The sequence below is a fragment of the Cryptomeria japonica genome, chromosome 9 (assembly GCF_030272615.1).
Source record: "Cryptomeria japonica chromosome 9, Sugi_1.0, whole genome shotgun sequence".
Taxonomy (NCBI): Eukaryota; Viridiplantae; Streptophyta; class Pinopsida; order Cupressales; family Cupressaceae; genus Cryptomeria; species Cryptomeria japonica.
The window spans coordinates 460,925,393-460,939,867 of NC_081413.1; positions in this window are offsets into that span (position 1 = coordinate 460,925,393).

Genomic DNA, 14,475 nt, shown 5'->3' on the forward strand with positions numbered 1-14,475 from the left:
GGCTTAGAGTGTGCTTGGCTTGCTGATGTGCTTGCATCTCCATTGGTGTTGTGTATTTAAGTATCCATCAGAAGGGAAAGGCCAGCGAGCTAATCAATTAGATTGTTTATTCAATTCAAAATCTGCATTGATTTTGTGTGTAAGGCAAGCTAGCAAATGGAATTAAAATTCATACAAAATTGCGCATTGTTTCTGTTTTTCTGGTTAAAATTAGGTCGTGCTTGTATTTGAAGCTTTAATCATTTAAAGGGCAAGTGAGTATTACGGGAAATAATAGCAATTGAGTGGGGAAGACGCATGTTTTTGTTCCTCATAGTGGATGTCCAGGCCAAAATATTTAAGTAGAGGAATTGCACGGCTTGTTTCTTCTGCGACAATTCTGATACCGCACGTAATGCAGCTTGTTTTAAATGTCAGTTTATGATTTCAAAGTTATCATGCAGTGCTTTTTCTTTTCGAAGCCATCTTCACACGAACTCACACACCACCAACCAATATAACTAAATAACACCCAACCTCTGACTTATTTTATCTAATCAGTGCTAATATCATTTGATAAATTCAAAGAGTAAGGAGCCAACTTAATGGTTACTTTTATCTTGTATCAAGTCATAATAATCACACATTTCCAATAGTCTACTAAGGTTTTTTAAATATTAAAAGAGATTAAATTTGAATTGTAAAAATTGGCATTTATCTAGTTGTTGAGATAATATTACATATGTTTTTCTTAATTTTAGTTATTAATTAATTAGATGTTTTTATTTATTAATATTGAATTTAGTAAAATGAGGTAAAGAAGTTAATTGTGTATTTGTTGTTTAACATTTTTTATTATATAAGATTGTTATAACAATTTAGAATAATTTTTTTACATCATTTTTTCTTAGTTAATGATAATTTATTATTTATATGTGTAATTTATAATTTATTATTTTAAATATGCACTTTTATTAAAAAAATTGTTAAAGTTTTGTTTATCTTTAATTTTGATTTTACAATAATTTCATATTAGTGGTAAAATATTATGGTGATAATTTATTTCTTATTTGTACTATTGAAATTATTGTATTGATGTTTAGATTAATAAAAAATAAGATAGGCTTGAACCTTTATATAACCACTAAACAACAACACCTAGGGAGCATGAAGAATGCACACCCATTCGGAAAAAAAAAACAAAACACCAAAACTGGGAAGGAACCACCTGTTGACGGTAATGTTTATTTTGACCACCAAATAGAATAGGTGATTCATTAAATATGAAACTCTCTAGCATTCTCCAACATATTTCAACTACTAAGCATCGTAAAGATCTTTCCAGAAAACTCCAACATATTTCTTCTCCATCGTAGGCTTTAGAATTCTCCAGATATTTGTATATGCTTATATATATGCAACCCTCCTTCCATTTGTAGTGATGTAGAAAAATATATTGTTGTAAAGTGCTTAAAAATAATAAACTGTTATTGTTTTGTTCTGAGTGTAAAATGTGCTCTTTTTTTTGCTTGCCTCTGCTTTGTTGTTAATTTGTCATTATGGTATCAAAGCATGCTTGAATCTTGGGAAGTGGTGTGGAGACTACATGTGAAAACTTGATTTTGCAGGTTAAAATTTGACTAAGAGCAGTGTTGAGAATTTTCTATGGAAAGTAAACATACTGCAATAAAGGAAAATAATTTCTATACACAAATTGGTGAGAAATTTTCAATCTTTTAATCTGGGTACTAGAAGTTTTGAAATCTCTCTCATCCAAAAAGGAGGAAACTTTACATAATGGATTCTCTTGCTATTTCTTTGCCCACAGTTAAATTAAATGAAAAAAAAATTATGATTGGGTATCTCATTTTGAAATTACTCTAACTCTTTAAAATTAGTATGAGATTGTTACTAGTAGTGAACAAAGACCAACAAATCCTAGAAAAGACGAAGAAAATAGGAATAAAAGAGATAAAAAGGCAGCAGCATTAATCAAGCTAACACTTCAGAAGAAATTTTTCCAGAAGTTCACAATGAAAGGAGTGGAATTTAAGTTTGGGACATTTTAAAAATCTATATCAAAATTCAAGTGATGTATGGATTTTATCTCTCACCACAGAATTATACAACATGAAATTATCAAGCTCACACGAGTTAGTTCCACATTTAAGTAAATTAAAGGAAAAGAAAAATGAGCTTGCTTCTCTTGGAAAAGATATAGAAGATAAAGATTTAGTGCAAATAATATTACACAATCTTCCAAGATCTTATCAATCACTCATAAGAAGCCTAGATACTGTAGATAAATTAAAAAGTATTAAATCTGAAGAGTTATGTGCTAAGTTAGTGCAAGTAGAAAAGCATCAAATTAAGGAAAGAGAAACATTTAGTGATGAATCTCAAGCATTCATAATGAAAGGAAAACAATGTTATAAGTAGTCACAAGATAATCAATCCAAAGAAAGGAATTGGAAGAATGAAAATAAAAGTATGTCATCTACAAATTATAATAGAAGTAAATGGAAATGTAATTATTGTGGAAAGATGGGTCACAAAGAAAATGATTTTTTCAAAAACAATAGAGATATAGAGAAGAAGACAAATAAGTCTACTAAATTTGTTGATTCTAAAAGAAATGCTTTTTGTGTCACACTTAAAGAAAATAATTATTTTAAGGATGATTGGGTTATTGACTCTGGTGTTACATGACACATGTCTAATAATAAGGAACAATTTGAATTTATAAGTGAAAGTAGTGCAAAAAAATATATTTGGGAAACAATAGTACTTTAGAAGTTAAAGGGACTGGAAATGTCAAAGTTGATAATGGTGTGTTCAAAAATGTGAAGTTAGTTCCTGAATTGAAAACAAATCTACTTTTTGTATCTCAAATTGCAAATTAAGAGTATAAAATAGAGTTCTACAATGAAAAATGTTTAATCAAAGACGTGTATGATAATTATAGTGTCCACAATTGGTAAAAGGGAGAATGGATTATATAAGTTTCAAGAATTTACTTCTAAATGTGGAGATGAGCATATGTGTGCTATTGCCCAATATGATGATATGAGCAGGTTATGGCATGAGTGATTGGGACATGTCAACTATCATTTAGCCTCAAGCTTATGGAGAAACTATATATGGTGTATGGGCTTCCAAAAATCTCACCAAGGCATAAGGTATGTGAAGAATGTGCAATGGGAAAGCAACATGTAGAAATTTTCCCACAAGGAAAATCATGGAGGGAAAAAACTCCTTTACATTTGGTTCATAGTGATGTAATGGGTCTTCTTAGAATACCTTCACTTGGAGGATCAAGTTCTATTTTCACTTTTATAGATGATTATACTAGAAAAATTTGGGTATATTTTCTACAAAAGAAGGATGAAGTGTTTCAGAAGTTTAAATATTTTAAAGCTTTGGCTGAAAAAAAAAGTGGAAAATATCTAAAGATAATAAGAACATATAGAGGGAGTAAATATATAAATAAAGCCTTCTTAGAATTTTGTAAAGATTATGGAATAAAGAAAGAATCAACTATTTCTTATTCACCCAAACAAAATGGGGTAGCTAAAATAAAAAATAGAATTATAATAGAAATGGCTAGATGTATGCTTCACTCTAGAAATATAGAAGCTAAATATTGGGCTGAAGTAGTTAATACTATTGTATATATCTTGAATAGAACACCTACTAAGGCAATTTTGAACATAACACTAGAAAAGGCGTGGAGTGGAAGAAAGCCTACAGTGTCTCATTTTAGAGTTTTTGGTTGTAATGCATATGCACACATTCCTAATGAAAGAAGGAACAAACTTGAAAGGAAAAATGAGAAGTGTATAATGGTAGGATATAGGGAGGATTCAAAAGGATATAGGTTATTCAATCCCAAAATAAATGAAATTCATATCAAACGGAATGTATCGTTTGATGGAGATATTGAAAGTAATCATTCTCCTACTTTATCTTACTTTCCAATTTTGTTTGAAGAAGATAAGTCCATAAATGATCAAAATCAAGGAGTGCAATCTTCTACAGGAGGAGAAGGAGCACAAGTTGAAGAATCAAGTGAAAGTGATGATGAAAATACACAAAAAACTAGAAGCATTCAAGAAATATACCAAGAAGGTCCTAAGAATTTTTTTGCTAACTATGCTCTTATGGCTAAGGTGATGCAGGTTGAAACTCCAAGCACGTATGAAAAAGCAAAAGGAAAAGATGAATGGGAAGCAGTTATGCAAGAGGAGTACAACTCTTTGATGAAAAATGGAACATGGGAATCGACAACACTTCCAAAAGGGAAAAATGTGGTTGGTTGCAAGTGGAATTATATAACAAAGTCACATAAGATGGAGCCATCAAAAAACACAGAGCAAGGTTAGTAGCTAAAGGATTTTCACAAACAGAAGGTATTGATTATAATAAAACTTTTGCTCCAATTGCTAAAATGACTTCAATACGTACAATAGTTGCTTTAGCTGTAAAATTTGGTTGGAAAATTTTTCAAATGGATGTAAAAAGTGCATTTATACATGGTGATTTGAAAGAAGAAATTTATAAGCAATATCCACCACGATTTGTTAAAGTTGGTGAAGAAAATCTAGTGTGTAGATTAAAAATATCATTATATGGTCTTAAACAATCTCCAAGGGCATGGTAATCCAAAATAAATGAATATTTTATAGGAGCGGGATTTAAAAGAAGCAAAGTTGATCTAGATGTGTATGTAAATCATAGTGATGATAGAATTGTTATTATTGTATTATATGTGGATGATTTAATCATTACATGAGATCACACAAAGTGCATTGAAAGTACCAAGGAACAACTTAAACAATCTTTTGAAATAACTAATCTAGGACTAATGCATTATTTCTTGGGTATGCAAGTATGGCAAGAAGAAGGAAGGATTATCCTTTCTGAAACCAAATATGCTCTTGATGTATTAAGGAAATTTAATATGAATGATTGCAAACCATCTAATACACCATGTGAAGTAGGATTAAAATAGAGTGCTAACTCTACTAAAAAGAAGGTGGATGGAAAATTGTATAGACAACTTGTTAGAATTGTTTTATATCTTACTATAACTAGACCAGATATTGCATATGCAGTTGGTATTGTATCCAGGTACATGGCAGCTCCACACATTGAACATTGGAAAGTGGCTAAAATAATACTAAAATATATTAAGGGTACTTATTATCTTGGCATTGAATACAAATATGGAGGAGATTCTACTCTATTTGGATATACAGACTCTGATTATGCAGGTGACATTGATGATAGAAAATCAACTTTGAGACACATATTTCATCTTGGATCAGGACCAATTTCTTGGAACAGAAAGAAGCAATCAATTGTGTCACTATCATCAACAAAAGCTGAATATATTGGCTCATCAAAGGAGTCTCAAGAAGCATTGTGGGTTAGAAGACTACTTCAAGAAACATACCATCCACAACATTATCCTACGATAATATTTTATGATAATCAAAGCACTATCAAGTTGTCACAAAATCCCATATATCATGCAAGGTCTAAGCATATAGAAGTGCATCATAATTTTTTTCAATATCTAATTGAAACTCAAGTGGTGGAGCTACAATTTTGTGGAACAGAAAATCGGATTGCAGAAATATTTACGAAAGCACTACCTATTGTAAAATTTGTCAAGCTTAGAAACTTGTTACAACTCAACGAAGTAACTATACTCTCAAAATAGACATTATGGGGGGTTGTTGATTGTAATTTTTATTTTAACCACCAAATGGAGTAGGTGAGTCAATAAATATGTAACTCTCTATCATTCTCCAGCATATTTCAACTACTAAGCACTGTAAAGATCTTTGCAAAAAACTCCAACACATTGTAAATCTAGACTCTTCTTCTCCATCATAGGATTTAGATCAATTCTCTAGATATATGTATATGATTATAAATATGCATCCCTCCTTCCATTTGTAGTGATGTAGAAAAATATATTGTTGTAAAGTTCTTAAAAATAATAAAGTGTTATTGTTTCGTTCTGAGAGTAAAATGTGCTTTGTTTTTTGCCTGTCTCTTCTCTATTTTTAATTTGTCATTACCACCAGACAAGAAGACAAAGACAAAAGAAAGAATGAAAGAACAAAAACAAACCAACCACCTACCAAAGACACAAAGGGATGGTTTACTAGGTAGAGGCGTTACCCTATTGCCAACCTTTACACAGTCCAATGACTTTATTAGAATTTTTTTTTGTGTTAGAATCCTTAACACAGCTGAGTCCCAAAATGCAGAGTAGCTTTGACCACTAAGGCAAGGGGATCCATTACACTAATGTTAATGGTTAAATTATAATACCTTTTTGTAATACTAATAAAAAAAATAAAGCACATCCAATTGTTACATATGATGCTAATGATGAAAATTACATGATTTGCACTTTTTCCTTTCATTATGGACTTTACTTCAACCAATCTTTATCTAATGATAATGATACAAGTGACATGTTTCCTACTAAGAGCTAGTGTATAACCTAAATATTATATCATTTTATTTATACTAACTCCCAAGGAGTAGTTGTGATTCTTAGTTTCCATTTTTCCAACCTAAGGTCAAATTTGTAAGTTATAAGATTGAACTAGATTGATCTCATGATTTATATAATGATCCCTCAACTTATTATTTCTAAAATTGGAATATACATCTAACCTAAACCTACCAATTAGTTGTTGTCTATCAAGTCAAAGATTGGTGTTGAATATAATTCCATTAACCTTAATTGATTTTAACATTACTATGTCTACTACTTAAATCATCATTTATTACATTTACTTAATTCTTGTTTGATGTTATCTATCATTTTAAAAATTGATTGTAAATGAAAACAAGCCTATCTATAATGAATTAAATGGAGAAATTTTGCCTTACAAGAAATCTTAACCACATACCTAGATAATAGTTCAATAAGATCCCTAATAAATCAAGGAAATGAATTTGAAGACACTATAAGGAGATCCAAATCTACATAGGAACTACACACACCTAGACATCAAAAGATTGGACCGCATAAACCATAATTTATATTAATTTTAAAAATTAATTAGATGCTCTTGTTTTCTAACTTTTGAAAAACCATGAGCACTCTTACAAAACTCTAATTTATAGATTTAAAATATGGCATAATATGGTCATAAAAACTCTTCAATATGTTAACATTGGAAGATAACTTTTTAGCATAAATTTTAGAATAATATGTTGATTTTCCTTACTAATGAATTGCAACATTGCATCATTTTCATGGAGAAATTTGGATAAAAGTTACCTTTAAACTTTTATTTCTAAAGAATTACAATAGTTGCAAAAGACTCAAAATATAAATTGAAACCTATAATGGAGCATCAAAACTATAGAAACTTTTTAAAAATGGCATGAGAGTATGGAGGCAAGGGAAAGTGTAGGGTTTTGGAAGCTACAAAGGAGGAGGGCGAGGATGGATATGGAAACCCAAATGGTGTTGGGTCTATCTCTTGATTGGTTCATGTGTTTTTGTTTGTCCTATTTTTCTCCTTGGGGATTTTTGAGTTTGGACCTTTTAGAGCTTCTTTCTCTCATTTCTCTTTTCCTCCTTCAACCAAGCTATTGGAGTTGTGCTTCCCCTTTTAGTTGACATTGTATATCCTTTGTCAACCCTGGTATTCTTTGTCCAGTTTGCGGTTTTTTATTTTGTGGGCTTGCTTGTTTCTGGCTTTTGCTAGAGTGTTTGGTGTGTAACGCTTCTAGTTACCCATCCTCTATCATGTGCATCCCTTTGGTCTTGCACTTTCCCCCACTTATCAATTCTTGGTACTATCAGGATTCCCAGTGGATATTTTCTTGTTGAGCTCACTACTTGTGTTGGTTTTGTTATTTTTTCCAATAGGGCTCATGATGCGGCTCTTTCATTCTTGGTTCTCTTTGTTTCTACATGGGTAGAGCCTTTCTCTTCTCTTCCCCTTTTGTCCTATATTGATGTCATTGGGTCTATTGGTGTTCTAGATGTGTCTAGCTAGATGCTACAAGTGTTCTCCTCACGGATTTGATAGTTTCTTTCTTACCTTTCTCTTGTCAAGCCTATGCAGTGGGTGACCCTCCTCTCAATATGAGGGTTCTATGATCTATCCCTATTCTATTTCATATAGTGTGGGACTTTGTTTCTTCTTTAGCCTCTATAGTTATTTGTTGGTTGTCTAGGATTTGGTCTATAGGGTTCTCTCAGGGTTTGATGGATGTTGTTCTAGAAATTGGTAAGAATTATAATATTTTTCCTACCTCTTATTTTCTTCTTGGATCAATTTTTGGATGTCCCCTATTGTTGAGGAGCTTTGTGCTCTTAGTTTTCTCTTATGTTGGGGTTCCTTCTTTTAGGTTTGGCCGGTTGATTTGGGGCTTATCCACTTCACTTGTAGATTGTGAGTCATTTATTTTGGCTGAGGGGATGAGAGTTCCCCCCCTATGGAGATGTTACCAAATATCTTCATGGACCTATGGAAGTAGGTTGTGCTAAGGTGGAGGTTAAATGGTGGTTGATAATGTGGAGGTTAAATGGTGGCTAGGAAGGGAAAATTTCCCAAAAACATTATGCGACTTGGCAAGAAATTATGTCAAGACCTTCAGCCTTTCCAATGAAATTAATGATAAAAGATTATGATGGGATGGGACTCATTGGGGTGGTATTTCAAATTATTACCACTTTGAGAAGTTCTAGAACTTTCAGTCTGTCATGTTTCTGGTTTTGTTTCCTCCTTGTTTTTCTAGACTCTTGTTATCTGAATTGCTTGAGCTATAGAATGGGAGGTTAAAAGAATAGGTTTGAACCCACGACCTATGATAAGTGGCAGAAGAATAAGAAGATTTGGGAGGAAATTTCTGACGGTGGAATGGTGCCCTTTTTGGAGACTGCAAGGTCATTTTTCCATTGTTATGAAAAGCTTTGTCAAAAGTTGGAATAAGGGTGTGTTGGTTGCCTTTGCTGCAGAGTTTCAAGTTGATGAAACCCTGGTTTCCACTGTTACTGGCCTGGATATGAAAGGCAAGAAATTCTATAGAGAGGAAGTTGGGTGAGGAGGCTATTGCTACCTTTTATGATAAGGAAAAAGAACAACAAAGGGTTACAAAAATGGCAGACAGTGGTTATAATAGGAAAGAGCAAATTTCCCTCTAGGTTGATATGGCGGAATTCATTATGAGGTACATCACCCTGGATGGTATATATTCTAGCATTTTCTTGCATCATTTTACTATCTTAAATCATTTTAGGCATGGTAGAATTATTTCCATCCCGTTCTACTTGGTTTTGTCTATGGAGAATAGTTTAGTTAAACATTTTGAAAACCAGGATAACCCTGTGATTCATGAAGGGCTTATATTGTTGATTATGGAATATGCCCAAGCTCATGAATTGAAAACCTCCCCCAAGGATAAAACCCACATTTCCTCCTCTAACCCTGATGTGCAGTTTGTTTCTGGCATGGAGATGGATGAGGATGACAGTGGTGCTACCATGGATTGGCGTGACATCAAGGATACATAGGACCTTGAATATAGACCAAGGAAAGAAGGGGAGCTTATGGTGACCCTGGGAACTAATAGTACTAGGAAAACCAATCCTCCAAGGTGGACGACAAGTAAGTTCAAATCTAGTAGTAGGAAAATGCAAGACCTGGAACCCCTCACCAAAAAGAAAATGAAATTAACCAAATCTAGTGGGTCCAAAGTTCTAGACCATGAGATTAGGTTGGACATCCCCATCAATGTGAATAATGAGAAATAGGGGTTTGTGAATAAGGAAAATAAAGGCAAGGAAAAGGAGGAGAAAGTGTTGGGAAATCTATTTTTGGAGGGTACTAGAAGTCAGGAGAACTGTTGGAAGTGGGTAGATAAGGAAATTGGATCCCTGAAAGATGGGATTAAGGGAATTGTTGATATTTTCACGGAGTCCCCTGGGCCTAGTAAAATTGAGAAGATCATGAGCATGCTCCAGAAGATATCTCAGGATGTTGAAACTATGAAGGTCATCCTTGAGCACAAAATTGAGAAGCTGGAAGAGTATGTGAGTGATATCAAGGAAAACTTGAACAATATGGTGGAAATCAGTAGTGAGGCGATGAATAATAGTGCTGATAGTTTGGAGAATTAATTTCATGATGGCCGACTATAGAACCAGAACCATCGCCAGTGACCCTCCCTTGGGGGAAAAGAAAAACAATAATGCCTCAGAGGGTTGATAGAATTCTATTGGTGGGAAGACTAGCTCGGGTCCTTGCACTAGAACCAGGAGTCGGAGCCAGGACCAGGGAATCTCCAGATTCATCATGGAGGATTTGGAGAAAATTAACAAGAGGATTATTCAGAAAAATACTGAATTGGTGCACTCTCTTAGTTGAGTGCTTTGCCCTATTTTTTGGCTCTGTTGATTTTTATTTTGGCTTTTGGTCTATGTGGGGTTTGTCCCCTGTTTTGCTTAGGTTTATTTTCTGGTTGGCTATTGGCCTTGGTCTGTAATACTCTGGGTTTGAGGTCCCTGTAAAACCTATTTATCTTTATAAAAAAACAAACCAATTCTCTGCAACACAGGAATATGTTGACATCAATTACAATAACACATTCCAACAACTCTGATATCCAATAGAGCCTTCTTATAAAAGCAAGACAAAAGGGAAGGAGAGCACACAATAATGACATGTGGCCCAATGAGATGCAAGGGTAGGTAAGAGTTAGTTAGAACTCAACCACCCAACACAAGTAACAATCCATCCTAGGAAAGGACAATTCCACCTAAAGTGGAAATGCTCCAACTAATCCTATGCAATTCCCTAAGTAAGCTTAAGTAAAGTGTAATTATATCCTATAGATAAATAAAATAAATTAATCACACCAATATTCCTATAACAAAATATAACTCTAAGAGAAATTAGAAACTTGGGAAAAAGCTCTACTTAGAGAGGCTTAGAAAAATCTTAATGTATAAGAATAGGATCATAGGTTGTGTGAGAAAAATTTAGCTATTTGATCCACCATAATAAAACATCCCATAGAACTTTTAATGTCAATATACTAGGAATCATACCAAAAGTTAAGAGGAATATTTGAAAGGTGAATCTAAATATACTTGATTAATTAAATAAATTGATGATAGGGTTAAAATAAGAAACCCAAGGTTTAATTATGAGATCATTTCATTACAAAAACCTAGAGAAAGCATAAAAAATATCATTTCAATTAGAGATTGAATTGAAAATAACCACAATGAATCTCTAAGAAAAATAATACATCTTTAATTTTCCCTCCCTTAAATATGATACTACCACTTACAAATAATTAAATTGAGGGCACAATATATCTAATTTATAAATTAAACCATTTTGAGAGAAATACTCATTTTTCAAAACTTCAACCCTAAAGGAGAAGATGGACCAAGAGAATCATAGATGTTGAAAGAATAACAATGGCACCAATATCATGTCTTTAAAAAGAAATACAAATAGTATAAATTATAGAATTTTTATAAGAACCTTTTCTAAGATTAATAGATTTGGAGCACAAATTAGACTTATCTACATAGTATATTTTTTAAACTTTAGATTAGATTTTATTATACTTATTTTTATAGTTAATGATAAATTACTATTTATATATATGTGCACTTCATACTTGTTAATTTTAATTTGCACCTTCATTAAAATTAATTTCCTAGAATTTTATTAGTAACTTTTTCTATTGATTTGGTGAGAATTTTATATTAGTGATTTACAATTTAGAGGTAAACTATTATAGTGATCATTTTTATTTACAACATTAAATTCATCATAGAAATGCTCATGGTTAAAATGTAATATATTGCTTTTCTATAAGAATACGAAAAATAAGCACATATAATTGCTATATATGAATATAATGGTGAAAATTCCATATGTTTCACTTTCTCCATTTATTTTGGACATAATATAACCTAATTATTTATTATGCAATCATAGTAGTACAAGTGACATCTTTCCCTCGAAGATGGCACACAATGCAAATATAGTCTGATTTCATCTATATTCACTCCCAAAGACTGCTCATTTTTATTTAATTTCTAGTTTTTACGATCCTAGGTTAGATTTAAATTTTAAAATATGAAACTCGATTGATCTCACAATTTTTAGAAAATGATACCTCAACTTATTATTTTCAAATAAGAGTTTACAAGCACAGTGAATAGCCATGTATACAAAAAAAAAAATGGTTTTAATACTTTTTTTTTCCCTCTATGATTTTCACTTTAATGATGTTATCTTCTATAAGATCTAATATATGTTTGTGTACTATTTGAAGTGTTCTTTTGTATCTCTTTTGTATGTTACTTTTAATCATGATATTAGTGTTTCCCCACTTAGAGGATTAGAGCCTCTTTTATAATGTCTACCTTGTCTTATTTGAATATGTTTACTTTGATACTTCATTACATGTACATGCTAGTATCTTACACTAGCATGTTTATGTCATTTTTTATATTTGCATATATGTACTTAAATGTTTATATTTTATTTATATCATACAATTATTCAAGTATATGCTTACAATTTCATAAATAGCATATTAGATATTATTGATGTTTCATTAAATTTGCAATTAGGGTCCAAACATTGAGTGCATCTTATTGTCTTTTATTGCATATTCTTTCATGATCACGTTTTATTATAATATTAGATTCTTGTAACACAATTCTTTCTGGAATTATCACTCAATTAGTGAGGCTACATGATCATATCTTTTCATATATTCATTGTGCTTCTCTCCTTAAATTCCTATCATCATGTGCATGCAACCAATCTATTGAGAATGCTACATCATTAATTCTCTTTATGATTATGGTTATATTGACTCATTCTATTATCCTACACCATCCTATTTTATTATCTTGAGTGTGGTTCAAGTGGCTCATTCAAAAAAATTATGTATCCTTCTATATTAGTTATTTAGTAATTTTTTGTGTAATCCTATACTATTATATCTCTCATTTTATCCCTTTTCTTATTGCAATAATATACTCCATAATCCTACACCTCTTTTTTTCCATTTATGCAATGATTTATGATATTACTTTTGATTATATATTAAAAAGGGGGGTCATACAATAGAACTAAAAAAAACATAAAATGGGTTTCATGATATATGATATATGGATCAACTAAAATGAATGATAAATATACAATTCTATCCAAGATACCAATAACAACACAACACCCAAATAATAGCCTAAATGATGCTAGATCCAACTCTTGTCATCTATAGATTTTTGAACTAGTTGTTTGACTATAAGATAAACTTGCGAAGACATTTCTTTCACCCTTTGACAATAGTCCAATAAACCACCGCAAATGGCTTCACTAGTGGCACCATGTTGGGGAATATGCCTAACTATAGAAATTGATCAATGAGAAACTATAACAAGAGTAGTTAATTAACATTTTGAAGTAGAGGATAGATCAAAAGCAAAGAAAATAAGTAGGGCCACTAGATCGAGAATTGGGGAATACGATACAATATGAAACTATTATTGTTGATAGTTTATAGTTCTACGTGCTTACTTTAATATTTTTAAATGATATTATTTTAATTTGTGCATGAATGTTTGAAACAAATTTATCATTGGACCTAAGTGATCCATAATCCACACGTATATTTTTTTCTTATTATTGAATTTTGTGTTGATTGTTTGTTTACATGATTCATGCTAGTTCACATGATAGTCAATGTTAGGGTAAAATGTAGAGTTTAAGATCACATTACTCACTTTTCTGTACTTGTTTTTTAAATTTTAATTTAGATTATTAAATATATACTACACTATGATATCCATAATTACATATAAAACTAAAAACCTAGATTCTCTTTGTCATTCTTAAAATTTATTTTACCAGCTTTTAGTATTAAATCCATTTTTTATTCTTGATTAAATTATTAGATTAATCACATTAAATACCTTTCAAAACTTTATAATTTAAATTATTTTATTTCTATGCCCTTCATTTCTAAAAGAAGCTAATTTATATTCCCGATGTTTTGTATAGTGATTAACTATCTTTACTAGAATTATTATACTTATGAGACTCACCAAGATTATACTAACTTATATGTATGTCTTTTTTAAATATAGATTTATTTTTTTAGAAATGATTTTACTTTAGTTACAAGACAATTTTCATGTTTTTTTATTAATGAAGAAGGGAGAGGGTCCTAATTCCAAATACAAAGGAGAAGTTCAAAGCATCAACTAATAAAAACATCTAACAACCTAAAATGCCTACAAGTTGCAAATCAATTAAAGCACATACATGACCCCCTTAATCAACCAACAATATTAGCACCGACTAACCAGCAATTACCTATAATGTCAAGAACTATATTAACAAAATATCATCTGGCTATAATCAAAATTTGGCACTTACGCCTAAAAGTCTTAGGACTAAGAGTTAAAGTCTTGGTAAA